General features: G+C 39.3%; 1 protein-coding gene across 8 annotated transcripts in view; it reads right to left on the bottom strand.

Moving 5' to 3' along the window:
• Positions 1-26917, bottom strand: part of ENOX1 (ecto-NOX disulfide-thiol exchanger 1) — a 361700-nt gene that overhangs the window by 209900 nt on the left and 124883 nt on the right. The gene's annotated exons all lie outside the window — the stretch shown is intronic.

Genomic DNA, 26917 nt, shown 5'->3' with positions numbered 1-26917 from the left:
GAGGGCAATTCCACCTGTCCTATATCAAGAAGAACTAAATTCTGGTGCATTTAAACCATCGAATTTACTTTGTCAGAGTCAGATTTTCTAATCTTCAGATATTTTTAATGCCTCTACTCAACTGAAGGAATTCTCAGCATGAAATACAAATATTTATAAACAAAAGTCATGCTGTCTCCATGTCCTTCATTTTTCACTGCAATTTTTAGAAACTGTGAGAAACATTTTATCTATTTGTAGCAAACTCAGAGGCTTTTTTTTTCTGTAGCCAGTTCAGTGTAATTTCATTTACTCTCATCCTATAGGGCTGGATTAAAACAAAATCCATCATTCCTCCACCTGCTGTAAGTGTAAAGAAAAAACTTCTCCAAAAATCCATCAATCCTCAGCCCATTTCCAAGGATAGAGTTCCGTGATTCCTGTTCAATATGAGTGATCTCTTGATTTGAAGCTTGCAGACTCCTTCCCCCAAGTCTGAGCTTCTCAGCATAGCTTGCACAGCAGACTCTCAGGGTTGAAGCCAAGGACAAGACTCCATTTTAGCTAAGCCTCCTGGTTGGTCATGTAGATGAGAGAAATAACTGGCCATAGTGCAGAGCAAATCTCAGAAAAATGAAAGTGAAATAGTTGAAGCACAGGGCAAAAAAAAAGACATTTACAGAAGAGAATTTCACTTTTCTCTCCAACCTAGTGGGAAAAATATCTTTTTTTACTTTTTTTTGGCTATTTCCCCCTAAGGTTAACTATGTCTTTCCCACATGAGACACTACTCTGCTATCTCATGTATCTATTTCCTCCTGTTGCTGCCCAGACTGTCTACAATGAACATCTATCATTGTGGGATCTGCACGCTTTTTGGTCTATCATGGGAAACGCCGTTTATGAAAGACACTGTGGCTTCCTACCATGAAAATGTCTACAACACTACATACAGTAGAATTATGACTTCTATAAAGAGAGAGAAAAAAATAACCCAGACAGGATATGAGGAACAGCTGTTTATATGAACACCCTTAGGATCAGCAGTCTGAGCATGAGAACCCCCAATATACAGCAGACAAAAGGCACTCAGAGCACACACAAAGAAATGAGACTTGAAAGGTAACATTTTTAAATAAATTGTTTCTTAGATCTGAATTAAACCCACATGACCACTTTAGGTTAACATAGCAACATCACGTAAAAGTGATTTATCCTTTAATTGCCATAATATTATTTACAAAAAGTACATATGATTGGTAAATCGGATTTTGTGTACATCCTGAACAAGTCAATTAGTACAGATGCTATCTCCTGCAATCACTCTCTAGCCAATTGCTTCCCATCATATTTTTCACAGAAATCGTTTGTACTCATAGTTCTTAATGAAGCAGGTAACTAGTTTTGCATTTCAGTAATTCATTTCCTTCAGCTAGAGAAGTTTACACATTTCAGTTCGCCCAATCTTCTGCTGATTTACTTCCGTGCACATCAAAATATAAATTTTACTAAACCGTGTTTATCGCTATGAGAATAGGCATTTAATATGCACATGGCATTTAGACATGAGTGAAAATTATAACACTGTTTACAGACAGTATCAATAAAACCCTCTTGTTTTTAAAACTGCTGTAAAGCAGTGATCATATCTGCTGATTAAGATGGCTAAATCCCTGATAGAAATTGTCAGTAGAAAAACTTATTTTGACTGCTTTGCTAGTTTCTTTCCAGTCTGGTTCCCATTCCCCCAGTCTTTAAAAAACAATTCTGTGTCTGGAATTCTAAAATGATTCTGCAGAAATCTTACAAAAAATACGTCTTGATTTTTGAACATTCACATATCCCAGAGGTCAGTAAACCCTATTCAGCTGGGAGACCCAAATCAGTACCACATACCCAATTAAAAGAGCAAAACCAATATGTTTTAATATCTGGTTGTATAAGTGATTAAAGTTCATGAGAAATTCAGCAGTCACATTTGTTTATTTATGTTTCCGTGTGTCAAATCCTGAAAAACAAACAGCACTGCCGAAATTATGATCTGTTCACAGATAAATGACAAAGAAGAAATGAGGCCAATCTAATAAATTATTTGTTCACTGCATATAATTGACCCTCTTCTGCCATGTCCTCAAGCAAATATCCCATCACTTTCAGCCTACAGAACAGCTGTTGCACTGCCTCCTGGCTGTCTGCAGGAAGTTTGTTTGAATAGGGAGCAAGAAATAAGGGGAAATTTCAAAACAAGTGGAAAAAAAAGTTACCGCTCTGCTCTTTAAAGACTTCTGGACTCATTTTATTAAAATATAACATACCACTTTTTCTTTGCATGGTGAATCTTCAATTTATGAAGTGCCCCTTTTAGCATTATTATGAAAATAGACTTCATGGCATTTAATTGGTTTCCTTATCAGACCCAGAAAAACAGTTTTTAATAAACTAGGAATGGACTAGCTCATTCTGTTAATTTCAAATCCATGCTCTGCAGAGTAGAACTCAGATATAATGTGGCTTCTTTCAGTTTAGACGGGAATAAAGAATACAGAAGAGAGGGACAATAAATAAAAAGATACTAAAAGAAAAGGATTCTTACCAAAAATACAAACTGCCTGCACAGGGCATAAAACGATACCACCTTCTTCACCCAGAACAACCTCTCAGAGACATTTCGGAGTGAGGTTGGATTCCTAGAGGATGTAAGACCACAGGCAGAGCTGGGGGGTTGTAGGCTGCTCCTCAGCCCTGCTGAGGTGCGTGGGGAAACAGATAAAACCTGATTGAAAGGGACCAGCAGAGATAGGAGAGATGTTTGGGTTAGCTCAGTCCCTGCCTTGCACTGGTGCCTCTGCCCTGGGATGTGCTGGTGAGGGAACCTCAACCATTCATGCAGACTGGAACAATCCCGGGAAGGGATGGTGGTTTGCTCCTTGCACTTGTGTCACATTTGCTTTCTCTCTTGTTCACACTGCTGAGTCAACAAGGATTCAAATGCAGCTCTTTGTTGTTCTTCCTGCCCAGACGTAAGTAATTTCTGGAGAAAAGGCCTCTGTACTCACTGTATTGGGTCATGCAGCTTCAGTCATTCACCTGCTTTCTGCCTTTTAGGGAGAACCAATGACTAAAATCACAAGGATCCAGGCTTTGCTGAGTCTTACCTTGTGTTATTTAAGCCTGTCAGCAGGATCTGTGCCTGCATTCACGTTCAGGCTCTATGCAATCAGCAGTATAATGGCCAAGTCCTGCTTCGAATGTCTCAATGCCTGATATATTATCTGTGCCCAAGCTGACAGGATTTTGTATGGGAGAGGAGATGGCAGTGGGGAGCAGAGTTTGCTGAATATGATTTTTAAAAGCCCTTACCACAGCTGTAGCACAATAGCGTGGTCCTAGCTCCAAGCATGCAGCAAGCACCCTGGATGTGTCTGGCACATAGGAGCCGCAATTCTGCAAACCTCAACTCTTAGAGTAACCCCTGAGTCTCCCAGGCATGACGATAAACATTTTTTTCTGAAGCAATTATCTTTCTCCTTTCTATTCGTTCAAAAAAATCACATCAGAATATAACAGACTTCTAAATACCCAGGAAAGGTCTCACTCTGACAGCCCTATTCCCTTGCACTGCAGGCTTTTAATGTGCCTACCTGGGACTAGATGATCCTTGTCAACACAGTCTAAGGTCCTTTTTAACATAGTTACAGTTTTACCCATTAATTTCATCTCTGTTTTGAAAGTATGGAATACAAGCTTCAGCCTTTCGTTACCAAGGCATTAAACCAGTTTAAGACCTGAATATTTAGGAAATCTAGGATACTGCTGCCTGTTTCAGTAGACAAAAGCCCATGGTTATTCTTAATAAGAAGTTTCTGGGCTCTATATTCTTTGACATAATTTGCTGGATCATGAGCATGGACTCACAAGATAAAGACTTTTTGCAATCTGGCAGTCTCCTGGATTTTGCAGGTGTTTTTTGTTTTGATTTGGTTTAAGTCATGCTTGGCTTTTAATGTTTATACATGTACTCTTTAGCTTGGAAAATGGCCCTCAGCTAAGGACATACTGTGTCACCTTTATTCAGAGTGTCTGCACTAGGTTCACATTTTTAAGAAAGTTAGATTCCTCTAAAAAGTTGGTTTTCTGTCCTTATGGTTGGCCCCAAAAGAGATATGGACAGAGGGGGAAGAGTGGGGAAAACTATTTGTTTTTTCTCGGAAGATACCTACATCACATTCCTACTCCATTTATGCCTTCTTTAGACTAACTAAAAGCATGAGGATAATATCACAGGGATACCCTTAGGAGAGATTGTCCTGCAGTAAGGCACTGAGATTCCCACAGCACTAGTGTCTGAGCAGCCGGATGGACCTACCATGCCAAATTCTGCTGGGACTCCAGCTAGCAGAGGACAGGTAATGCACTGATGTAATTTAAAAGATACTTTTGGGCTCAGTTCCAACAGACACCAATTAATTCTCCCTGAGCAAGTCAAAACTGAGACAGTACATCAGTTCCCAAACAGACCTAAGAGCTTTACCCACACTTTTCATTTTTTCTTGTCAACAAAATATAAAACCCAACCAAAATATCAAAAGCAGTACAACAAACACACATTTTACCAAGAGCAGCATAGAAAATAAATGACATAATCCAGTCATCAAAATGTGCGCATGTGAAAGCCAACTATATACACTTGTTTTTGCTAGCTTGCTAAATCAAATGGCATAGGACAAGTCTAGCAAAATGAAATGTAATTTTTCCCTTACATGTAAACCTGTCAGAGTTTAGGACAAATAATCCCACTTGGTGACATCTGACTCTTCTGTTTGGAATATACATTACAAAGAATGTATCAGACTTCATCCTGTATTTGGTTTAGGTTTCCTTTTTCTCTTTTTTTTCTTTAAGACTTGGACAAAAGCAAATGCTGCTGAGTCTTAGCTTTAAGAAATGAAAATGTCAAGGTTCAGAGTGAAGCCCACATCTATTGTAAAGTTGCAGAACTGTAGGGTAGAAATGTAAAAAAGAAATGTAGAAACAGTATGTTGAAGTAGAAACACCAAACACCTTCTCCCTAAAACACTACCACCAAAAAGAGCTGAGGTATCTTTGTTTTTAAAGCAGAAAGCCCTGCCCTGGCTACATGTGAATTTAATTATAATCCATTTATGTTATCAGCTGAAATTGCATCATCCCTGCAGGATGCATAGCTCAGGGATTAGAAACAGTTTCAATTCTGTGTTTCTTATAGGACAGATATTTTGACAATTATTAATGAGAAAATTTGTTTGGTGTCCTCTATCTACTTTTCACTGACATGTACCACAGAAACAGATCATGGCTAAAGAACTGAACAGCTAAGAGATCTGGTTACCATTTCACATGAGAGAGAATTTTCCTGAACAAGATTTTAATGCTGCTGAGTAGAAATGCAAAATACGTACTGAATCACCCACATTGCATTAAAGCGTACAGCCTGACAAACTATCCATTACCAGCATTTCTGTGCTTCAGTAAAAAACTTCCTGTCAGCATCACGAAAAGATGGAAACTGGTTCATCCAAGGCACTAGGCTTAAAACCAGATGACATTTGTGATCCCACTCACCACTGCAAACACCCTTTTCCTAAGTCATCAACAAATGTTACTAGTGTCACAGCAGATTAAATTGAGTTTAAATGTCACAGGCAACATTTCTCATGTTGCTGCATACCTCTTCTCCAACTGATTTTTTTTCCTACTTGCTCGTTTTGGAAGATATTAAAGCACAAGCTTTGCTGTGGCTCCCTAGAAACTGTAGTTAAAGATTTAAGGTTAATTCAAAGTTCTCAGACTTCTTTGAAAATGAATGTATGGCAGATGTTACAAAGAATTTCTAAATGATGGTTTTTTCCTAAGAGTAATCCACTGTCTTACTCATGTGTCTAAAGTTTCTACCTTAGTAAAAATCCTCATGTTTAGCAGGTGCATCACATATGCTCGGAATGTAAAATAATTCCTATGCCACTGTAAACAAACCCAAATATTAACCTCAGAGTCATATTTATGATCTTTTGTTGTAAGGCAGTGCTTCTTCCTAAACAAAGGCAACTTCTCCCTATTAGAGGAGGATCATGATTTCAGCTGGCGTGGTGGGCAAAGCTCAGCCCTGTGCATCTTGAAGCCAAATAACTTAAAGTCATTTGCAGAACTCCCGTTTCAATGCAGGCAGGCATCTGCCTCCCCCCAAAGCACTGTACTGCTCATACAGAAATGCACCAAATGGGCCTCAGGAAAGGGTATATGACAGATTTTAATAAGATAAGTGACTTGGAAAGAAGACTTGGAGCTAAATTACAGCTACTGGGAAATAGTGTCTATGTTACACTGTACTGCTTCCCCCCTGCCTCCCAATCTAACATCCTACAGGACTGTGATCAGTTTTTTTCAATTTTGGCAATATTTTTTGGTTGTTTTTTTTGTTTGCCTTGGGAAGATGAGGTTGTCTGGGCTTTGCTTTTTAATTTTCTGCACACGGTTCTTCAACTGGCCAAATTCCGTCTTTTTCCAGAATTTGAAAACATACCTACTTTTTCAGTTTTCTTCAGTTTTTACCAGTGTCATGCTAGTGAATTCAGTATCAAGAGAAAGAAATGGAACATGCAGAAAACAATGAGATTTGAGAAGCTGCCCAACCCCAGGAACTGGAACTTCCAGCTACTCATGTGCACAGGGGCCAAAGAGCTCGAAGGAAAAAAAAAATAGAAAGGAACAATTTCTTAGAACTTAGAAGCTTTCTCCCACAAGAGGTGTGGAGCACATAAGCAAAAGGAGTAGTGAAATCCAGTGGTGGCCACAACTGAACTCATAATAGCGCATTTGAGTACAGCTAGCCCACATCAAAGCCTATGTCACTGCACCTTCCTTCACTGCTTCTGATTGCTGAACTGTCTGGAGGGAAACTTTTTCGGCTGGTCCCCATCAACTGCAGTACTACAGTCAGAGCTCTGCCGGCTGTGTGGATGCACCCAGGATTTTGCAGATTCCTTCCAATTAACATATCTCAGATGTGCCTCTCACTCCCAGCCCTGCTGATAAATTCTTATCTAGGCACTCATCGCCACGTCTCAATTACTGCAACATCCTTTTCCTGGCCACTGACAAACTCAGTCTTGCCCTGATGGTGTATTGATCCACAATGCTGCTGCAGAGATCATTCCCCAGCCTCACATCTGGCTTTCATTTTGCTCATCTTCCTGGCTCCTTTTCCCTGTCATATCAAACAATCAACTGGCCTTCAGTTTCAAGGACTCTTCCACCTTTTTGCTCATTTTATTCAGCATCAAAAGGTCAACTCTTGCATCTGAACAGTTTGAAGTCCCTGCTTCTGCTCATCACTTGGCAACTTTGTAGTGTCTCTTGAGACTCTTCGCCACATTCGTGAGAACGTCTCTGTAACACTGGAACACTACTTTGTTGCAGCCCCTCGATCTCTCCCCAGAAATAGCTTCTGGCCAAAAAAAGTCTTGCCAACAGTTATGCTTGAGCTGGGCTCAAGTGGCTGTCAGTGATATCTTTTTTTTAAGGCTAATTTTACAAGAGAAGAGATACTTCAACACCAGAAGCTTACAGAACATCACATGAAGTCTCTTCCCAAAGTAATCAGTAACAGGTTGAGGTATGCTGACCCACAACATTTAGTCTCAAAATGGAGCTCTTTCAGATGATTACAAACTTTCCTTTGTCTGTTCGTGTTGCATTTACCAGCATCTTTTCCCTGTCTGTGACTGAGATCCTACAATAATGCAGCAGACAACCTCCAGCAGGTCTCTGATGAGTTGTCATACAAGAAGCTAATAGAGGAGCTAACCAGCCATGAATGCATGAAGCCTAATGGTATAGATGAAAAATGGGCAGGACACAGAAGAAAGGAGTAATGTTTAATTGATAGCTTCCATCTTGGGGGAAAGGATTTTAACAGTTCCTTTGAGATTTCCTCTTGTTTTATGACATTTCATAAATATATGATAGAAGAGGAAAGTGCGTGTGTGTGGTGAGGACTGCAAGACAGTGAAATCTGCAGATAACTTTCATTTATCAGCTGAGAGTTTTGTGAAAAACTTTAGAGAGACCTAAAGTAAGGTAGCATAATAAAAAAAAATTAATAAAAATCAAGCAATACATATGGAAGCACACTGTATGCCAACACACATTACGAGGTTCAGCATTAAGTGGGCCAATTTTCAGACCAAGGGAAGTGGTTGTTCCCCTTTATTCAGCCCTCACAAGGCCACATCTAGGATGATATGTCTAGCTTTGAGGCTTATAGTACAAGAAAGACAATGGCAAACTGGAGTATGGTAAAAAGCAACTATGACAGTAGGAGGTGTAGTACATGGTACATAAGGAGAGACTGAAGGAGCTGAATTAGAGCAAGGGTGAGGCCAGACCCTTCTTGGAGTCTACAGTGAAAAGACAAAAGCCATCAATCACAAGTTGTATCAAGGGAAATTACAGCTGGACACAAAGAAAATTTTATTTCTGATGAGACAGATGCACCATTCTTGAAGAGTTTCAGAATTCAATGGGATATCACCCTGAGGCACCTCAACTAACCTTGAGACCATCTCTGCTTTGTTGCAGCATTGGATGAGATACTCAAGAGCTCCTTTCTCTCCATATCAGTCCAGACAGGTCAATGTAAACCTCCATCACACAGAATTAAGATGAAGATATTAAAAAATGCTTAGATATATAATTCTGAGGTATTCACCTGTTACATGCCTGGTGTATCTGACCATGTCCAGTTCTGGCTCCCCAGTGCATAAGAGACATGGACTCTGGAATGAGTCCAGAGAAGAGACACAAAGATGATGAAGGGAGCATCTAACTTACGAGAAGAGGCTAAGAGAGCTGGGACTTTTCAGTCTGGAGAAGAGTAGGCTCAAGGGGATCTTATATCCATGTCCATAAATGTCTTAGGCAGGAAAAGGAAACAAAGCCAGACTCTTCTCAGTGGCACCTAGGAATAGGACAAGAGGCAAAGGCTCAGTGGCACCTAGGAATAGGACAAGAGGTAAAGGGTACAGACTGAAATACAGGAAGCTCCATCTGAAAAAAAAAAAAACCCACACTTTTTAACTATATAGGTGGCTGAACACTGGTACAGATTGGTCAGAGAGGTTAGGGTTAGGGTTAGTCTTCATCCCTGGAGATACTCAAAACCTGACTGGACATAGCCCTCTTTTGAGTAGTGGGATTGGACTCTATGATCCCCAGAGGTGCTTCCAACGTTCATCTGATTCTGTGATTTTGTGACTCTGCATGTATTAGATAATGAGACTATGAAGATTTATATGACTACAACAAATTTTCAAACAGGAGTATATAAAACCTCATTCTTCCAGGGTTTGTGATGAAATCTAATGGGAATTTTCCTAGTTCCTTTCTCATTTGCTTCACCCTTTTTCTCAGCCACTTTTATAGTCAGTTCAGAACTCAAGGACACCCAAATTAGGTTCCTGTGATTCTAAAAAAGTCCCTTCCTTTTCCCCTGTCCAGACAGTTGTATGGGGTTCAGCCTGGGCAGGCAGAGCAGACATCTGTGGTCCAGAGAAATTTCCCACCAGCAGGATTCCCAAAATGGACAACATAATAACCTTTCACGGCCCATTCACACTTCATGCAGCTTTCCGCCTCCCCCTTCCCTGTCACTGCAACTAATCACATGAAAAAAAAAAGCATTCAAAGAAGAATATAAGTCCAAATAAATATATAGTTGCAAATTCAAGGTCAGAACAGTGTTCTCAGCCATTTCTCCATCCTCTCCCACAAAGTTCTTCATTCACCAGGAAAAAGAAAAACATGGCAAGATTGCACATGTCTGAGTTGGTAGATTATGATGGGAAACGCTGTCTTATCTTCTGCTTTTCAGCAACACACATTACAAATTGTCTGGCGGCTATTCACTCATTCACTCTCTCTGTAAATAACTATTCAGCAAAATTTGATGGAGCTGTGCAAGTCACTAAAGTCTTACTGAGATTTTCTGCACACAACTGCCCATCTGGAAAATCAGTGAGTCTCAAGGGCAAATTGCACGCAGGCATGGAGGCGCTGGTGTGCCCTTCTAAAGGTCTACTGAGTTTTGGTAAAGTAAAATTTGTCTGCTTGGTTGGTGCATGTACTGTCATTATTATTATGTCCCCTTAGGTGACTGGTGAATCTGCACTGCTGACATAGAAACCAGCTCTATATCTCCTGGACCGCTGTGCAGCAGAACAGGTCAGGACCGCACTGAGGGAGGGATGTGCAGCTCCTCTCGTAAAACCTTGGCTCTGATCCAGACGTGCAAAAGCTGGGAATGCTGACACCCTCGAGACTGCAAAAAAACTCTCTGTGTTTTGCTGGCTTTCATACAGAGAAGTCATTTGTCCCAAAGCCCAGAACCTGGAGTAATCTCTGGTGTATTCGGTTCTATTAGAGAATGTGTTAATTACGGTAATAATGCAACTAATATGGCTTAGAGAAGCGAGTCTCAAATGGTGCTTATGTTTTCCTGCTTTCCCTTTGTATGCTGCCTAAACACATGATTGATGAGAAATCAGCAGAAATTTAAGTATTTAGGTTTTTAATTTTTGTTAAGTGGCCATTTGCATTTCATGTGTCTGCAATTTTTTCTCTTTTGTGCAGATAAGCTTTCTATACCTGGAAAACGGGTAAGGTAATCTGACACCTGCAATTTTCTGTGTTTACTGAAGCTTTTCAGACTGTGCCATAATTATATATATTTTCTAATTATGAAATCAAAATTTGGGAAAAGACCTTATATGATAGGGTGAAAACAAATCACCTAAATGTCTAAAGATGTCTGTCACTTTTTAAAATAATAGAGCTGTTCCCTGATTTTTCTTAAATCACTCTTTTGTGCCGCTGACCCAAAAGTGACATCTACTGTCTTTTCTGCCTGTGAATCTCACCTTCAAGAAACAATTTTTTTGTCAAGTTTTTTCTCACATTTCCATTCTCGTCTGCTTTTTATGCAGCCAAAGGAAGAGGTAGAAGACAGTTATTACAGTTACAGCAGGGAAAAAGAAATTGTGTGTGTAGTCACTGCCAGCAAACACATAGCCCCACTGTAGACAAAACAGAACCAAGAAAAGATCTCATCCTAGGAAATGAAGCATTGCCATCATGCCCCTTACATTTACCTGTCTGAGGCTGGGATTTGGAAAGCCTGCACTTGACACTATCTTTCTTGGTGGTTGAAAGGGTAAGAACTGACAAGAAACTTCAGGAATTTAGAATTAATGTCCATGCAGTGCAAGGGTGTGAAAAGATGTTAAGAATTAGAAGAAGAGCAATCCAGACTCTTTGGAAAGGATAGCTCCTCCAGCAGAACAATATACTTCTTAAGCACTGACATCCATTGGCTTCCTTCTTTTTAGCCTATAAATCTTGCCAACTACCCTGATCTACTGAGACCTTTCATGGAAATAATTTAATTCCAACGTAATCCATTCTTTAATGATAGAGCAGGCAGGAAAAGCTTACATGGGCTTGCCTGTACATGTAATTAGTAGATCAGAAGAATAAAATAATTAATTTCTCTCTGACCAGTTCAAGGAGATAAATTTTTATTTAATCCAAATTAAAATGTTTCTTATTTATTCATTACTTCTTCTAGCCCAAACACTGGTATATGATTAGAGTTGGGCAAGAAGCAGTATTTGTATCCCACAAAAGCCTGCTAATTAGAAGACAATCAAAGGAATCTGCATTTTGGTGAAATTCCTGATTTAAATTGTTCAAGACTATTCTGAAGAACCTTTTGTTGAAGTCTGCAACCTGCCAATTGCCATCACACAACTCAGGTGAGTGGTGTGCACCTAAGTACAAATTATCTGATATTCCCAGGACAGACAGTGACTCTTGGGTTGAGACCAGAAATTCCACCCTGGATTAAACAGATCTTTCCACAATAGAAATGTCATGGTAGCTGCTATGTTTTTCCATCTCCTTTTCCTTTCCTCTGAGGAAAACATCTGTTTCTAACAAATTGAGAGGTGAATGAAGCTCCCATCCGGCCAAGAGGACTGGGCAGCTGCATTTATGTCAGGCAGTGAGAGACTGTTCCCCTCACCGGACGGTGCTGAATGGAAATGCAGAAGCAGACAAAGTCCTTCTGGAACACAGTAGATGTATGTCAAAACTGATGACAAAGAGGATTTGCTCTGATGAGAAACTCATTCCTCACACTGACCAGCTCTAAAAGTCACCTCTCAGTGTTAAGAGATAAAACAATGGTGTTGGGAGTTACAATCTCTTCACCTTGCATGAACACTAAATTTGTTCTTCTTCCAGGAAAAGGAAAACAGAAAAATCCCACCATATCAGCAATTAAAGCATTATGTTGGGAATCTCTGCCACACATTCCAGGAGTTTTAGAACTGATGTGAACGGCAGGCAAGGAACGAGAGAGATGATGATTTTAAAGGCAGAACACTGTTTAAAAAAAATAAAATTACCATATAGCACATCTGAATGCAAAAAGGCTTAGTCAGTGCTTCATAAGAAAAGCCCCACTGCAACTGAAATGCAAAGAAATATCTTCTAGTCATTCTGGACAGCTGTTGACAGGTAAGATTTCCTGCAAAAGGGATGATGACATTGACCTTTAGAAAATTATCACCAGACAGCAGAGCAAAGCTTTCCTCTGTTTATCCTTGGGGGACTAGGAGCTGCACACAGACACAATGCCAAAACAAGACAAAAAACTTGTGGTATTTTTCAGTGTGCTGGGCAGCCAAATGCAACCTGAGACAATCAGATTTGACATAAAGCTTTAGGAACACAGAAATAACAGGCTTATGAAATGTCCTGATTTTTACCAGTACCAGCACTCTGGGCAGAACCCTGCCTACAGAAAGGGCTCCATTAACTCCTGTTAATGCAGTTGCCGCTCTCCAAAGGTGATTTTCAGACAGACTGAAAAACTAAAAGAGAGATCTGTCCCCTGACACCAGGAACCTTTGTGTGCTGACTGCACACAAAGAAAACAGGAGAGAAGTGTCCTAAAATTACACCCTGTGGCAACCTCTTTTAACAATTGGCAGGCATATGGATTTCAGGACAAATTATTTTAATTACTCTTACAGACTCTATGGATGAATTAACAATTTCCTGTTATGCTATCTGTACCTCCAGCAATTCTCAGGACTTTTAAGATGCAGACTCTAAAGCAATATCAGCCAAGCATCCCATATTGGTAGGAAATAGTGAAGTCCCCACTCAGACAGGGATGGCATAAAGGACTTCTGTCTTCTGACATCTGGCTACCTGACTACCAAAAGGAAAGAATTTCTTAAAAGCATTCTCATCTAACTGTCTTGCTCCTTTTCTTTGTAAAGTACATAGAGTGTAATTCTAAAGAGTAAGAACTCCTTTTTCTTTTTTATTCTATTTGACGAGAGGCTTGTCTAAACCTGCCCTTTACAGAAGCATGGCAGAAACTAGTTGCTGTGTGCACTGGTACCAGTGACCCCTTGTGGAAGCAGATTATCTTCTCCTGGTTCATAAATCTACCTGTCAACCCTACCTGGAGAGCGGACAACTCATCAGTATGGATTACTGAAATCACTTGCTGCAGAACTAAAGTTACAACAAAATAGATTAAAAAATAAAACAAAGATTCCCCTTGGGATGTGACAATTCCTTAACCTCAGTATCAGAAAAAAATACAACCTTGAAATGGAGAAAACTGATCTGCAGAACCAGATGCTTAGAAAAGAAACATAGAAAAATGGCAAACAAGCTTCAGCAACGATGCTTGATCCAATCTGGTTCAGAGCACAGATTTACTTTATGGCTCATATTTATCACAGCCAACAAACCTGAAACTGTACATTTCAAGGTTGCATCTATATTTCAAATTACAAATCCCTACAGCTAGGGCATTTAAAATTCCACCATAAAATCTTGGTCAATGTGATCACAGGCCAAAGGGCACTTTCCTTCCTTTAATGCAATAATGAAACATTTTGCTTATGACATTGGTGACTTATAAGTGGATTTAAAATAAGAATCTCAGAAAGAATTAAAAAAAACAACTCAAAAAACCACAGAGGAATGATTTCCAATGTCACCTACGCTTTTAAACTGTTTGCCCAAATGTTTGTTAGTAAAAAACAACTTTGATCCATGATATGGTGCAGTGACTGGCAACAGAGGTTATTTATGCCAGGTTAGAAGCGTCTTAAATTTAGCACTTCTTTTTCTTTGGTTCCTGCACAGTGAGTTTTTCACATTACAACTCACAGCACATAGCTCTGTGGTTCTCTAATGCAGAAATTCATCTAGTCCTGTTCAGGTAGAAGGATAATGACCAATTAAAAAGCCAACTCTTCTAGAAGGACAAGAAATTTATGAAGACAAAGGTTGGTCCAGGTATGTGGTCTGGGCATGTCTAGTTGGCCCTGCCTGTCCACCTAAAGCAGGCAAGGAGAGAAGCTCAACTCCTACCCTTCTTTTCAAATCACAAGGACAAATCCAATCTTCCTCCATGCTCAAGCTGACATTTCTCCAGCAGTATTTGTCCAAAGGTACATAAAAAATGAAATTTTAGAGTTTTAATTAACCAAGAATGGCTAAATATATAGCTCCAAGGCTGTACGTGCTATGTCAGCACAAGTCAACTGCTTTCCATATAAGCTCGTTAGCTCACCTGAGTCAGCATTACAGTCTTTAACATTACAGACAATCTTGTTTCCTGATGTTTTCAGTCGTGTGTTATTGTTGACATAAACTTAAAGGAACTGTCATTTCTCTTTCTCCTTGGGTTGCAGGATCTCCTTTTTCTCCTTGGGTTGCAGGATCTTGAATCACAGGGAAAAGAAGGCATGTTTCTCAACTGCCTAAAAGAAAATGACACCTGAGGCCAGCCTGATGGACGCAAGGACATCTTCTATTATATCCATAGGAAAGTATATTGCTCAGAAGGCTGATATATTACAAGTTTAGCTTAATAAAACTAAAGCATTCCTTCATAAAACTGAAGTATTGTTTTTATCTATACTCCTTCTCTTAAACTTTCAACAGAAGTCTTGAAAAGAGTTTCTTTTTTAAATAAATATTGGCATCATTTAGACTGTTTTCAACATCCTCCAGTGTCATTGTCCATGACTTGTAAGGAGCTCCCTAATACCAATAAATTCATGTCTGGGTTAAGTCTGTTTGGTGGACAGCAGTTGTTTTGTCTCATTTTACAGAGCTGAGCAGGCCAGGGTTAAACCACTTGCAAGGGAACTCATGTCAAAACAATGAACTGAAAAATGCAACCAAATGCTGCTGAGCTCCACTAACTCCTGTTTACATGTTATCAGCATCTTTGCAAAAACCCTAAACACACATACTCCTAGAGTGACAGTATTTAATGACTGATGATCATGCAGAAAGCAGGGACATAAATAACCCTCATTAGGGAAAGTTATGGTGAGAATCAGATGTGCATTGGCTGCTATGCTTCAAGCCGAAAGTATGTTCTTGCCCCACAGTAGAGAAAACCCAAAGCATTTTACTGTTTTGCTGTGGAATCAATTACCCTGAACTGCTTTCATTTATTGGGGGGTGATGCTGTGCTGAGATCATATCTTACCCTGTAGACACTTGTTTGCTGAATTACATTCTGCGATGGTAGCTGTTTGCCACTATAACAATGTAAGTGCCACCTTCCTGGTTGTCTCCTTTTAAAAAATAAATGTAATTGAAAAAGTTCACGTAGCATAATTTCATCACCTTTGTTTAATCTCATTTTTAAGTGGCTGACCTTAAATTCAGATCAACCCCAAAATAAAAGGCCTCTGCCAGATATGTCTGTACTGCATTTCACACAAAAGAGGGAACATATCAACCAACAATGGCAAAACAGATGTCCTTGCTTTGAAAATTTCATCCATAATGTGCACTGATGCACTTTTATCTACAGTCATCTTTTTTAAAGGATCCAATCTTAAAAAGCCTTCCTCTTACAAGCAGCCTGACAAGCTTATAGGAAAAGCCTCTGAATATAAAGATATCTTATGAGCAGAGGTTTGGAAGACAGGGTGCTTGTATATTACGAGTTTAAACTATAAGTACAGCACCACATAGATGATGAGTACATCTCATTTGTTTTAACACCTATGTCTATACTACCCAAATAACATGACCAGGTAAGTGAGAGGATGGACATCTACACATGAGTACATCTCAAACTCAGAATTTCTCCCTCAGGGGCAACTCCTGGGCAGCTTTGCATCAGTGTTAACAGGGCATATTGTGAGCTGACAAACACCACCACGTCAGCACAGCTATAAGAAAGCAGCTCCACATGGGAATGCTAAGCATCCTAACTAAGATCCACACTATCAAGGATTAGGGCCAGTGAGCAATGCATTAGAGTCAGCGCTGCCAGCCCCAAGGGCCAAATGTGCTCTGTCCTGCCTAAAAGCCTTCATGGTTGACTGAGTCCACTTAAAATAAAAGAAGTAAGCAAAGCAAAACAACAATTTTTTTCTTTACAAGGGAAATGAAGTAATCTCTCTAGGTCAATTCCGAAGAGCAGAGAACAATCTCATTTTACCCAAACGCAAGCAGGACCTCCAGACTTCCCTATGGTTCTCTCCCCATTACTTACAGCATATAAAAAGGGCAATTTAACTGGAGGAGTTTATACTTGGGGCTTTTTGCAGCACTGTTTACAGAAAATAGCAGATGTCGGTTAATGATCTTTAGACATTAGATCATAAACCACACTCATTTCAAACACTGCAATAGGAGTGATTGTTTGTATATCATTAAGTAACATTCTCAGAGCAAGCTCAGTATATTTTCTTATTGTTTCATTTAAATATTCTTTCTTGTTTCATTTAAGTACAAAAATATCAGATAACTTTTTATTTCCTATTTTTAACTTTACAGACTATTGGCAAGGTTCTTATCTTTCCTTCATTCCCTCTTCTCAGCAAAGCAATATATAAGTACAGTGTCATTACAAAGTGCAATATTTCTTCAGCTTCACAACACACAAGCCATTTGTCTACAATGAAACTCTGAATGAGCATTAAAACTCATTCTTATGAGTTTCCTTCTTCACAGAGTTACACCGTACACTGGTCTCCACAAGCGGAATGTTGTGTTTTAAACTCTAGAAATTGAATAAGATTGTTTATTTGAAAGCAAAAATAGATGGGCTTGAGTCAGACCAGCGCAGGTATACTTGGATTTGCATTTATTTAGTAAATAAAGCAACTGTCTTCATTTTCAAATGCATAGAACCCGTATATCTATATAAAGAACATATATATATATATGTATAGGTATGGAGAAAGCAAGCCTTAAATGCACTTACAAATACATATGCATGCATATCTATCTGTAGAGGCCCAGCTACGTATAGATATCTATAACTACTTACATATATAAAATATGTATTAAAAAATACAATATATATTGAGACATAGACATATATAAAGTAAGATTCTCTTTCATAACATGAACTCAGATTCAATTTTATCTAAATCTTTACTGGAAATATTAGGTAGGCCTCTGCATCTCTAGAACCACACTTTAAAAAATTAATTACATAATATATGCTGAGAAATGCCTAGATACATGACAGATAAATTAGTTTCATTTGAACACACGTAGTGTATGAAAGAAATTAATTCAATAAACACTGTGGCTCTCATCCTATAAAAGCATATGCAAGTCCCAGTGAGTTCAGTTGTAATAACTAAAATTATTCATGGGCAAAAGAGTTTGCAGATCAAGGCTCTATATGCGATTTGGTTGTTACATTATGTTAATTTTGGATCTACTATTTCACCATAAAATCTGACAAGACAGAATCATTTATGAGACATAAATACAGAGAATTGAATTATAGGGAGTCCTCTACATACATAACAAGATCAATTATTAATTAACATTCAGAGATGAAGATATGTTGCCACAGAGAAATTACTTAAGGGCAGCTATTGACAATCTTGGTCATGGGCTAGGATCCTTTCAGTTCATTCCATGTGGGCTGCAGTGACTTAAACACAGCACCCTGGGAACAGCCTTGCCCTGGGTACTATCTATCCACTTGCAGTTACTGCAAAGGGGACCCCCTTCCTCTTGTCCCTCCATCACTGTTACAGCCAGTTACTGTAGCTGGAACAAGGCAAAGCCATGCATCATGTTGTCCTGTTTAAAGGAAGATATAATCTGACCCCCTCACTGCTGCTGTAACTCGGGTAGAGAATTACCCTTCCGCTGATCAGATTCTGTGCTGATGTAGTTAGGAGAGCTCTGCTTGCATGAATGGAGCTGTACAGATCTACACCTGTGAGAGCCTCATCTCCTACACTCAAATCACATCCAGACCAGCAGCAACCTGGCACATCGGACAGGTAGGATAGACTTCAGCTAATTTAGTTTATCTACAAAAATGGGATTGAGCATGCTATCTAGGCTTTCTCAGCAACACCCTTTCTTCTTTGAGGACTTAGAGGGAGTAACTTCTCCCACATACCACATCAGTATGGGTTCATCTCACTGAACTGTGAACACCTCCCTCTGAGCTAGTTGCTCCCAGCTTCCTTCTCTGTTTACAGAGAGAAACACTTTTAGGGTGTGATGAATTTGATTTATTTTGCATGTCTATTTAAAGCTGAGATGATTCCTGTCCTAGAAATGCCTGCTTGTCTCCCCTAACTATGCAGGATGACTAGCTCACATGTGGGTGGCAAAAGTCATCTCACCTATTTGGCAGCTTCATTAGCAACAGTGCTTACACGAACAAAATAAAACACAAGTACCAAATGTTAACTAAAAACAAATCTTGAACAGACTAATAGTTGCATATTTGGAGATACAGATCTTAATGCAAGGCAACAGTAATACTCTCTGTGATTTCTGGCCAGAGTTTTGGGGTATGTGATTGCACAGGAAGAAGTGACATTTCTGAACAGCAGCCTAATTTGCTTTGTGTCCCTTAAAGGACTACAAAAAACCAGTTTATCATAATCTTCCCCTCATAGGCAAAGTCTTTCTGATCCCTAAATAGCCAGAAATTAGCTCCAACTGTAAAGCATAAAAATTAACATACCTCTAAACAATGTGTTTTCACTAACTGTTATAACTTTGGAACACAAATCTACAGATGCTCCAACAGGGCAAAAAAGAATAAAACAGAATGCCCCTACAGGATAAAACAGAGGAAACTGTTTTTTGTAATGTATCCACAACCTTACATAACCCATTTCAGGCACCGGTCTGCAGGTGATCAGGTCATCTCCATCTCCGTTTGGCTGCATTTTGGGGAACACTTAAAAGCCTTGTCCGGTATTTTCCATGAAGCTGTCCCCTATTTCCCTTTGGTGTTTCTGGTTACCATAGGGATAATGCATTCTCCTAGGTGGTTAATAAAAACTACAAAAGGAATCAGCTCCAGATGGGTTACAGAATTGATGCCTTCACCACCTTGAAAGCATTAACATTAAAAAGCTTTCTCAAGAAAGAGAAGGTTAGAATAGATGACAGAGAATACAGTGGAAAACACCAATGAAATGTAGGCTTAAATGCCATTAGTAAATCGCAGGCCCAGTACATAACTCCACACAGCAATTCCCAGAAAGATTGTCCTAATCGATAATAAATGCATAACTTCCTGAATATGCTAATTTGTTTCTGAACAGTATGGACCCACTCCCTAATTTCAAAGCACTGCCCAATAACTCTCTGTGCTATGTAAAGCACACATTTGGACATGCTGAATTCTCTAATTAGTCTATAAATACTTGACTTTTACCCACTGCTTTGGTAAGTGTGATAATTGCTGGGGAAAGGCCAAAGCATTTATGGCCAATCAGATGATGAGGAAAGGAATATGGCCCTTTCAGCAAGTAAAATGTAAGGCATTCTGTGGCAAGGCAGAAGCTATTAGCAGGATCAATATTTCTCCTAGTACCTTAATAAATCATTATATCAAAGAACAGTTGCAGGATGAAGAAAGCCTCATTCTACCAACAAGGATGCTTCCAAATCAGCAAATAAAACATCATTTGAATCACAAAGGCCTAATTGGTGTACAAAGGCAAACGCCAAGCATAGAATACAGCCCTCTGATTCTAGGCATGTAAGCATTTTGAATCATTAGTGAAGGAAGAAAAGCAGAAAGACAAAGAAACAGCTATGCTAAGAGCTCTCCATGCATAATTTGCAAATCGGTAAATATGCATGACTCTACCACACTGTAGCTGACTGATGGCACAGGTGGCAGAAGTAGAAAAGCACCTGGAAAACAGGATGGCCTCTGGTATCTTTATTATTGAAATAAGAAAAGGAAACCCCTTGCTGTTATTTACATTGAGGCTTTTTCTTCTGCTCCTTAGCTAGCTAAGAAAAAGCTAAGATTTGTAAACATTAGAATGCAGGAAGGGAAGAAATATTCTAATGGCTACTTTCAGGCAAGGGAACTTCTGTCAGCAGACACTACGTATCACTGCTTACTCAATACAGCTGCCATCACACATGGCCATATAGCTCTCTTAGCCTTAGACCAAGAGGAAAATTCCAAGCAGAGCTAACTGGAGTTTTGTCCAAAAAGAGATGGGGGACCATGATCACATTCATGTTCTGCAGTAGGTAACCCCCCTGGTATACATATATGACTGTGAGTAGAAGATAGGGTATGTTGCTATGGAGCACACTAGTGCACAGCTTGTGAGCAGCCACCAGTACCTTCTTTGGACATACCAACTCACAGCACTTTTGTTTTATAGTGTTGTCTTTCAGTCTGGTAGAGAAATTATGAAACCTAGTAGGGAAAGAGTAGTAACAACCTCATGGGTTTCACCAGGGGAAAAATGTAATATACTGCTGTAAGTAGTATTTGGTTTATTCTTTTGTTTCAATAGTATGCATTTAGCTCTTTATTGAAGGATTATTATAGAGAAACAAATGCTTCTCAGTTGTTTAGTGACTACTTTTGATTCCTATCACAGTCTTAGAAGCTTGTTCCTATTTTATTCAGAGGCAACAGTTGTTGACTTCGTGAAAAAGAGTTAGTTGTTGAAGGAATTTCATCGTGGAAGTCAAAGTGGGTACTCTTTGGTTCTTCAGTTCGTACTTCATAAGTTTCTAATTCCATAGAGATGATATTTTAGAAGATCGACTGTCATATGTCTGGAAAGCTGACATCTCTAGAAAGTAAATAATGCCAAAGAGGAGGGGAGAAGGAGCATCCTATTGCTACACAGTATCTTCTCTCCCCACTTCAAGTCAGCAGAGATCTTACCTACCTGTCATAATTCTCCGGAAAAGCAGAGTTTTGGCCATATGGCAACTGACCTTATGGGGTGCTGGTCATATGCATTTCCATGATATGACTGGCTCTTGAGTTAAATGCATACTTAAAAATACCCAAACATTTCATGCTCTGAACTCTCTATAGAGATGTATTTATTTTCTCAAACTGTAATTTATTCCAGAAAGTAAAACAGATCAGTCTCTCCATAAGTTACAACTCGAACCAGTTTGTTGGCTGATCCTTCTGTTGTAGAAAACATATCAATCCTGCTTCACAGAGTATAATATGCCAACTTTAGTAATACGGAAACTGTTGTAGTTTATATACTTAACTGCCTATAGGCATCCCAGGAGTTCTTCCTCTCTTCCTGAGGAGATTACATATTCCTCAACTCATCTCATGCCTACTAACATGTATCAACATAATATCTCTGGTAGCATCCCAGGACTATTTTAAAAAGAATTGGAATTACCATTTTTGCCTGCATCCCAATGTATTATATTTTGCTTGGCATGTATCAGCTTTGTACACTGTAAATCTTGAGACAGGAATTACTCGTATTTGTTTATGTCCTTAGTGGCCTAAAGGCATTATCAGCTTTATTCATCAAATTATTAGCAGCAGAGGGGATCACTGTGAGCACAAACCCAAACTTTAGCAATCACTACCGACGGGATCACAGGGGAAGGCTAATGAAGTCCGTGTGACCTTTCAATTCTATTATCATACACCTCTTTTTTTCCAGTACAGTAAAAAGATGCACTAACTCTTCAAACAAATAACTAAGAGCTATTGGGATTTTAGTAAACAGATTGAACAAAGATTCAGGATTTTCTTATTCTAGGCAGTCTGAACAATTAATTAACAGCTTCCTTCTTTGTCATTAATTTTGTTGCCATAGTAGCCTCTATAAGTGGTTTCTAACAAACAAGTAAGATTTATCTGTCACACTCTAAATTGATCATAAAACAAATGATTTCACAGTCATTTTTGTTTCGTAATGACGGCTAAAGCACAGTGAATCATTACAACAGAGTTTTCTGAGAAGTATAAGGTGTCAGTTGTCTTAAAAAGCAATCTTAAGAAACAAATCCAGAGATTAAAAGGGAAGTGCCAGTTTTATGCAAAAAAAAAATACTGTCTCCATTAAAAAATAACAAAAAAAAAAATATAAATTATAAATAGAAAATATTTCTAGATTTTTTAAACTCAAATTAAGCATATTTTGCTTGGATATAAATATTTCCATCCACAATTTTTTTTCTCCAAATTCACAGCTGCTGAGAAACCATGGAGGAAAACATTGTAAGAGAATTTCCTAAAGAACAGAGTTAAAATTAATTAGTTGAAACAGAGGGATTTTTCTTCTGCTTCAGATTGCTTGGATTGTAAAGAGAACAGCAGCCCACAAGGGAGAAAGTGGGGGGAGAAACACATCTGCAAACTAAATGCAGACTAAGTTCTGGCCATCATCATGTGCTAGGGGTTTGGACATGTTTGGAGAACTACAGGCTGCAACCTGCAAATTGGATCAATATGTTTCCTGCCTGATAAATTCCAGGAGGGAGATAACGGGTGCATTATTGGAAAAGATTGTTGTTGCCTTTCTTCTAGAGGACAAGGTGACAGATTCTCTTAAAGCAGTAACTGCTCTTTCCTTCTTCACAAAACAATGCTTTGAAAAGGAGAGTCATTTCAAACCTTGTCCAATCTATAACCTGTCTCAGCTGGAGTGGGGAGCAGAGAAGAGTTGGCAACATAGTCAAATTGCTCAGATTTCCTTGACTAAGAAGCTAGTAATAATCCTAGGGGCAAAATGCTCTAGTCACATCTGTCAACTCTTTCCACCAAGGAAAACAAAACAAACGTGAAGGCAATGGGACTTATGTTCCTCATTATATTAGTCATTTTCTACAGCCAAACCCAAGAGGCCTTGAATATTTCGTTATACTATTGATATCCAAAGTAATTGATTCAGCTACAGACTGAATCACACAGTTAAATCTTAGTGAGATCAAATTTTTTTGTTCTTTATCTCACCTCTTGAAAGACCTAAAGTGCAAGTTTTTGGTCATCTCCCTTACTGATCAAGGAATATGAGCAGCAAAGTTTTGGGGAGATCATGCAGTCATGAAAGGTGTGATGCCACAAATACAGAATGGTACCGAGAACATGCAAATTTCCCAATTTTCTAGTAAAAATGTTTCCATCAGTTTAAACATTCACTTTTTTTATTGTTCCATTCATCTCTTGGGACAGGCTCTTATAAGCTACCAAACTGCGGAGATAAAACATGTAGAAATAAGGGGACCAAGGAGGAGGGATTTGTCTGTGATAACAGCACTGCACTGAGGGATATAATGTTCTAGATGTTGGTGAGTAGCATAGGCCCTTGTTTCCTGACCCATTCCCCCTTCCACCACAATCCCCCCAGGTGCCTCAGTTTAAGCATTTGCCTGGCCATACCCAAAACCAGACTAGGGTCATTAAAAAAATCATTTTAAAAAATGGTTCTTTTAACATGAATAATTTCTCAGATCCCATTTACAAAGAATCTGCTGAGCCTTTAAGCTCTGCTGAAGGGAGGGCAACTTCTGGTGATGAGTCTGGAAATGAGAACTTGAAGGCAGTATGCTTCAAAATCAGATCTGTACAATATGGTATCAAAATAATATAAAAATGCAGCATAAGAGAAAAGAGCAAGTCTGATTTTTGTTCACTGTGGTTATTTTTAACTGAACCTCTGCCTGTCCATCTATTACACCTTTACTGGCAGAGCAGGGGCAGTGGCAAATTTGAACCCACTTTTGAGCCAGCATAAAAGTTGGAGAGAAGTCACAAAAGGTAATTTCATTACTGGAAGTTTAATGAAAACCGGCAGCCGGACAGCAAAGCAGCACACAAATTGCTGCCGAGGGAGAGGGAGGCAGGCAGAGCAGCCTGGGTGTACTCTGCCTGGGAACAGCCGATGGGCAGGTGTAGGCAGACCTGCCAGCTGGCACAACGTGCTTCACAGCACGGGCTGCCCCTCGCCTGCAGGGACCTGAGGCAGAGCCAGGAAACTGAGATACAAGTTTTAAGGGACAGGGGGCATTAATCCATTAGGGGAGGCTTCTTGTCTGCTCACAGAGCAATTTGTTCCCAGGGATCTGCGGTGCTTTAAATGTTGGGCAAAGTCTACCATGGCATGTGCCTGCATGGTCTGGGTGATGACACCAGCCTGCTGGACTCACACAACTAAAGATAGTTCTGCTCTGGGTCAGAGACAACTGGAAGCCAGATAAAATCACTAGCAATGCTGAGGCCAAGTTAACTGCACTGAGTCAGAGCTAATAAACACTGCCAATCACAGCAATTTATAAGCTTGTAATCAGCATCATGCTAACTGTGCTACACAGCTTCTGGTTGGCTTGGAAAATGGACAGAGGGAGCTCCTCTGCTACGTAGATGTAAACTCTTAGCTGTAGGTCTATGGACTCTCACAGAGAATCCTGGGAAACTCAAGTATAAACCAAGGATTTCAACTTTTGGGGAAATTCTGCAGAAGGGAGTACAAATGGAGAACTAAGGGAGTGAGGAAAAGTCTCTGAGACAAGGTCATGGGCTGTTCAGTTACAGCTCTCTACATTGATTTAGGCTCTACAGTCTTAGGCACATTGTGCATTCAGTGGTGAGGCTGTCAGCAGTCCAGTGGGTCCTCAGCACACGCAGTGAAACATCTTCAAAAAACCAAAACACTGTCAGGAAGGATTCACGTAGACTTGTGAGGGGTTTTTTTATAATTTAAAGACCTTAAAATAATATGGTACATTTGTCTATCAAACACTGACTTTTTTTCTGAAAGCTCATCCTGTGGTACTACAATCTGCCTGCTGACTGTATGGCTCTTGACAAACTTTCTGACAGAAATCCCAACTCACTTCAACCTATATAGACAGAGCCATCAAAGATGCAGTAATAGTGGAAGGATTGCCGGACTGACCATTATAAAATCCTGCATCATAGGCCTCTAGCATTAAAGTGAAATGCTCCTAGAAGGATTATAGAAAGATCAGACATTCAAAATGTTTCATGACCCAGCACAAGAGAACAACCAGCTTTCTCTGTATATCTACACTTCATTGGGAACAGATAGTGCAGTTGATTGATCTCACTCATGTGTGACAGACGCAAGAACCTGACAGGAGCTCTTCTGCAGAACTTTGGCCAGGATTTCAGAAACATTGCTGAATAGCTCAACCCCATCACCTCCCCCCCGTCCTCCCCAAAAAAGAACAACAGCAAAAAAGAAGGAATATTGGACAAAGGTATGAAATCTTGTTACAGAATAAGCTATGTGTTCAACCTGTTACTCTGTAATCCTTTCCTTATCCCCTTGTTTCTTTGTCACCTCAAAAAGTAAAAAAGCTGTGTGAAGAGAAAATAAAAAATGTAAGAACACTCAGGATATTTTCATGGAATGACAGAAACACAGAACACTGTGAATAACTACAAAGGAAATTGGTGGCCCTAAAACATTAGAACAGCATTATGAAGAAATTAAGTCTCCTCTAAATAAAACAGTGGATATCAGTCAATTTTACGAACATGATGCCATATTTCAGACTCAGGTCTCTCCTGGATTTGACCTTTGCTTTCAAGATCTTTGGTTCCTCTGAAATATTTTCCTTTATTCTCTTTGGTGCTGGTTCTTGTTTCAATTAGATCAAGTCAGGTTTACACTGAGACTGTAAGAATAGGGACATCTGTGTGCTACCTGTCAAGTACTGTTGTAACTATGTTCAATTGCACTTGTAAATCTAGTGCCTCTGTGAAGTCCCATATTATGAAAACTGTGCTTTGTCTTCCCTTCCTCTAGTTTGTGTTAACATCTTCATGTACTTTTGTTGGGGGCTTTAAAGGTAGAAAACTTTCCTAAGAAAACCACTAAGTACAATAGTAAGAAACTGTTATTAGCAATACCAAGAAGAAAGAGTTCATGTACCACTCAATGGGAGGAAAAATTATTTTTAGGATCAGCAGTGACCAGAAAGCCACAACAGTTAACACTGAAGACAAAGAAGTAGCAGTTCAGCTCATAACAGGACAAAGTATATTAAAGAGAACTGAGATAAGTTAAAATATTTCAAATTGTCTGGATCTTATGAATTTCACCCTGGAATACGTAGATCACTGACAGAGAAAATCTTGGAGCTGATGGCAATTAACTTTGAGAGCTGAGGTCAGAAACAGCCAAGTCAGCAAATGCTCAAACAAGATTAGTTTTACTATGAAGGACCTGAGGTTATCTAGTAGATCAGAAGCTTCAACTGAGTCACTGTCACATATGTATGAATATCAGATTGGAAATATAAAGGAGAATGTTATCTACAAGACTTGTGAGGGAATTCTCTTTTTCTATTTCACTTTGGAAAGACTTCAACCATAACCTTAGGTAAAGTGTTGGATGCCACATTTTAAGGAGGATGTGACCAACTAACAGCGAGTACTCTACAAAGCACAACAAAAAATTGAAGGGCTAATTTGTTGATTAATCCAAAGAAGACAAAACTTAGGGAAACACGACAAAAGATCCTGAAGGTCTCAAATGTGGTTGCAAGAAAAAAGGGAATTATCTATTCCTGTTCACTGCAG

Source organism: Chiroxiphia lanceolata, chromosome 2 (assembly GCF_009829145.1).
Source record: "Chiroxiphia lanceolata isolate bChiLan1 chromosome 2, bChiLan1.pri, whole genome shotgun sequence".
Taxonomy (NCBI): Eukaryota; Metazoa; Chordata; class Aves; order Passeriformes; family Pipridae; genus Chiroxiphia; species Chiroxiphia lanceolata.
The sequence above is the reverse complement of the archived record's forward strand: the minus strand, read 5'-3'. Positions and strand labels throughout refer to the sequence as shown.